This window comes from Cucumis melo, unplaced genomic scaffold (genome assembly GCF_025177605.1).
Source record: "Cucumis melo cultivar AY unplaced genomic scaffold, USDA_Cmelo_AY_1.0 utg000556l, whole genome shotgun sequence".
NCBI lineage: Eukaryota > Viridiplantae > Streptophyta > Magnoliopsida > Cucurbitales > Cucurbitaceae > Cucumis > Cucumis melo.
In genome coordinates this window covers 33708-38713 of record NW_026124064.1, presented here as the reverse complement: position 1 = coordinate 38713, position 5006 = coordinate 33708, and the positions used below count along the sequence as shown (strand labels likewise).

Genomic DNA, 5006 nt, shown 5'->3' with positions numbered 1-5006 from the left:
AAAGCCATGAAACAAGTAGCCGGCAAATTAAAATTGGAATTGGCTCAATTTGCCGAATTAGAAGCCTTTGCGCAATTCGCTTCTGATCTCGATAAAGCTACTCAGAATCAATTGGCAAGAGGTCAACGATTACGTGAGTTGCTCAAACAATCCCAATCAGCACCTCTCACGGTAGACGAACAGATAATGACTGTTTATACCGGAACTAATGGTTATCTTGATTCATTAGAAATTGGACAAGTAAGGAAATTTCTTCTTGAGTTACGTACTTACGTAAAAACGAATAAACCTCAGTTTCAAGAAATAATCTCTTCTACGAAGACATTGACCACTGAAAGCGGAAGCCCTTTTGAAAGAAGCTATTCAGGAACAGATGGAACGTTTTCTACTTCAAGACCAAGTATAAAAGAAAACAAGTAAAGTATAAATCAATTTTAGAACTTTCAAATGTTAAAATTGAAACATGAAATAATTTCATTCTTTTCATTTATTAGGTGTTAGTAGGTAGAATATATATATATATAATTTATATAAAATAAAAAATAGTATATAAATATATTAAAGAAAGTAGATAATATTTCTAGAAATATATATCAATATTAAAATGAAATGTAAATACAATTAAGAAATTTTTTTATAAATATAGTTAAAGTTAAAATTAGATTATATTTCTAATAATATATTTAGAATATCATAAATATCTTAATATTTGGAATTTGAATATCCTTTCTACTAATATCTTATCTTCAAATAAAACAGAATTGAATTATTAGTTTATTTATATAATAAATCTAAAACTAGAGTTACAATTAATATTAAAACTAATTTATAAATTACTATTAATAAATAAGCGTCTCTTATTCAAATCATTCAAAATCTTTCCTTTCTTGACATGATATAGAAAATTTAAAACTAAAAAAAAATATATGAAAAAAAATTGCGTCCAATAGGATTTGAACCTATACCAAAGGTTTAGAAGACCTATGTCCTATCCATTAGACAATGGACGCTTTTGATTCCAATTTTTTTTTTCGTATTTTCACCTCTCTTGTTCGTAAAAAAAATGTGTGAGAATTCCGGAAATTGCATATTGAATTCAATGATGCATTACATTAACTAATACATTAGTTAAAATTTAGTTAAAAATTAAGTAAATTGAAAATTTTTATTTGAGTAATTCCATTATTAATTAATTTCTATTTATAATATATATAAATTATAAGATAAGAATATTATAAGATAAGATAAGCGGATAGCGGGGAATCGAACCCGCATCGTTAGCTTGGAAGGCTAGGGGTTATAGTCGACGTTGATTCATCATTTTGAACTGAACGTCTCTAATTCAAAACCGAACGTGAAACTTTGGTGTCATTCGGCTCCTTTATGGAAGATGGATAAATTCCTAAATTTATAAGATGTAAACAAAAAAAAATACCATCCATAACATCTATGTCAGCCTTTCCGTCTGAATGCATTCAAAAGGACCCGCTTTATAGATGATCCCTATACAAGAGGAGATTATAACAATCTTTCCAGTTATTTATTTCGTTCCCTATTTCTATTTAATATAATCCTTAGGAAAAGTATTTTGTTTCCGCCGAGCTAAAAAAACGATGTCGACGTCTCTAGTAAACCAAAGACATTGTTTTAATAGCTATTTTGTTTTGCTTCAATCTCCCTTATACAAAGAAAAAAATTGAAGATTTAGTTACGATTAGAAAAAATTCCACCTTTATCCATGGATCCCTTATTCCTTCAATTGGAAGTATTGATCCAATTCAATAAAATTATGTTTCGTAATTTCATGATCCAATTTTTTCAATTTAGAACATATTTTTGGATACAAATCACGAGAATTTTTATTTTTCCTCGAATCTTTCATCGAGAGGTAAAGGATTAAATCCTTTTAAGAAATAAAGTTTTTGATCGGAATATTAATCAACCCGAAAGGATCCCTTAACTATTAAGGGATTAATAGAACGAATCGCACTTTTACCACTAAACTATATCCGCTACAATGCAATTATTGTATATAAATGGACCTTTTGTCGAAGACGAAAATAAGTCGTATTAATAAGTAATAAAAAGATCGGATCAGAAAATAATCATGAAAATTTGAGCGTTGACGTATTTTCATCAGGGCCACTAATGAGATTAGGAAAAGAGGACTCGTTTTAATTAACTAATTAACAAGTTTTTTATTCTAGTAAAGTACTAAAAAATAATAATAAGAAATCGAACCTTGATTCTATATCATCTTTTTCTGTATCATAGGAATTGAAATAATAAATCTTCTTAGGATTCTTGTTGTTTCTATTTTTTTTTTTTTTCAAAAACATTTTCAAATCAAATAAATAATTTGATCTACGATTTATTGGAACAAAAAAAGCCCGGCTAGGTACTGACCAGGCCAGGCCGTGGAACTAAAAATAAAAGAAAAGGGCTTTTCGGATGAAATAAACTAAAAAAGGTACTTTCTTTTTATTTATAAATATTTTTATGGAATCTTTAATATATTGGTATTATTTATATATTAGGATTGAAGATATCTCTTCTTTTGAGCCCTTATCTAATGAAATCTAATTTATCTAAATGGAATTCCTAATAAAAAAAAGTTTTTATCGATTTGATAGATATCCATCGATATATCTAGATAATTATCTATATCAATATAATGAAATTATATATCTATAAAGGGGTAGATAAAGATAATAAAGAGAGATAAAGAAGGGCTTTTTTCAAGCCTTTATTTTCTATTTTTTATACAATGTATCATAGTAATTATCCTTTTTCAATTTGGGGAGAGATGGCTGAGTGGACTAAAGCGTCGGATTGCTAATCCGTTGTACGATTTTTTTGTACCGAGGGTTCGAATCCCTCTCTTTCCGTTTCTGTCAATTACTTGGTATTTTTTTATAGTTGAGGAAAGATGTGGAATAGATAAAATGTTAAGAACATTTCAAAATCAAGCAAGGAAAAAAAATCTGATTTTGTTATTCTTCACGCCCCGGATTACGTCCCGGGTCATTAGATAGGAATCCGAAAATGAAGAGAGAAACAAAGAATATTACTACTGTATAAACAAATAGTTTGAGAGTAAGCATTACACAATCTCCAAGATCATTTTTTTTTTAAGAGAATAGATTCTCTATTTTAATCTGGTTTGACACCAAGAAATGCAGTGAAGTTATTTCTATAAATAGGAAAAAATTTTAAGAGTTGAGTCCTTGATTACTCAAAATTGGATTTCATACCCACAATTCTATATTGTGGGGGACTCGAAGAGGGTCGTTCAAAGGAAAAAAGTAAGAATAAGAAAATGAGAGTGATCCAGATTTATCATAGCTATAGAATAATTTCAATATTGGATTCAACTTAAAGCTTCAGACTGTATGTACAACTTATCTGATCTTATAACTAGTTAGAATCTTTTTTTTTTTTTTTCTAGTAAATCATGAATTTGTCTCGGACAGTATTAAAAATATTATCGAAAGCTTACAGCAGCTTGCCAAACAAAAGCTAATAGAAAAAAGAATAGAGGTATTACTGGCATAACATCTACTATTGGATTCAAAAAAGCGTAGGCCTCGGGCAATTTGGCGACGAAAAAACTACTTGAATAAAGGAAAGAATTAAGACAGATACCGATGAAACTTAAGATATTAAGCATAACAATTTTTTTTTCTTTGTTCTTGAAGATAATTGTATTTCTTTTGATTTGATTGAGTTATTAATCCCCTATTATTGCTATGATATAAGGGATAAGGGAAAAATTAATAACATAAAGTAGGTCAAAAAACCTTTCTTTGATTTGAACTCAGCCAATCAAAAATCCTTCAATTCTCAAATAAAACGAGAATAGAAGAAATCCTACTTTCATACAATATCTTAATGGAATTATATGTAATGATCAATAAATTGAGTTTAATTGGATCTATAAACGTATCAAAATCTGAGCAACAATCTAATTTATTCTATAAATATTTGTACTGGAATTGACGACTAAGCACTACCAATATTAGTGTTTATTAGTGTTGAATATAAATGGGGCGTGGCCAAGTGGTAAGGCAACGGGTTTTGGTCCCGCTATTCGGAGGTTCGAATCCTTCCGTCCCAGAGTATGCGTATTATTATTATATATAATAATAGTATATTATAAGATATATGGAAAAATATTCGATATCAGACTATAGATTGCCGTTTTAAACAACCTTATGCTTAAGAGTCTAAATATAGATCGAATGTGATTGTTCTTTATTATTTTCTTATAATGATGCATTTCAGAAATGCGAAAGCCTCTATTATTCTCTATCTCTTAAATGGTTTGTGAAACCCGAGTATTTTTTTTCTGTGGATTTCTGAATTATAAACACGAAGGTCTTGTGTTTTTGGCACTAATGGAATTGAATTAATGGTCTTAAGAAACTTAAGACCTATTTAGGGTTTAGGGTACTAAATTTTAGAGTCAAATAAAAAAAAATAGGTAGGAACAATCGTTTACTCTAGATCTGTTTGACTTTCGCCTTATACAAGATAGTCTAGCACCTCCGAAACTAGTCCAGTCCCCCGTAGGATCCTTTTTTTATTTATGATGCATCTACTCGATCTAATTGGGGGTAGATAGGAGTTAATCCATAACGGAAGATATCAATTTGAATATCTGCCCGAATCTGATTAACAAAGAATCAAGTTACATATGTAACATATTATGTATTTCTTTTCACCTCATTTTTTCGTATGTTTGTCTGTAATGAATAATTGTAAATCCAAGTAACAATTCATACATCTTTTTCACTTTATTTTAAGGAAAGATTATTGAGTCTCTTAAGTTAAATAAACTAGGCAGAAAATGCTGATATGTATGTATTGTTATTATCTATTTTTATCGTTTTATTTCTTTTTTTTTTTTTTATTTTAGATCTATCTAATTGATGGGTTAATCCCGAATATACATTTATTTATCATAATCAAATGTAATAAATCCTTTACAAAAATTTATTCAAATA

At 28.6% G+C, this 5006-nt stretch overlaps 1 non-coding gene across 1 annotated transcript; it reads left to right on the top strand.

The window, feature by feature from the left end:
• Positions 1-2800: 2800 nt before the first annotated feature.
• Positions 2801-2888, top strand: TRNAS-GCU (transfer RNA serine (anticodon GCU)). The gene has a single exon. It is a non-coding gene; the product is annotated as a tRNA-Ser (tRNA).
• The last annotated feature ends 2118 nt before the right edge of the window (positions 2889-5006 follow it).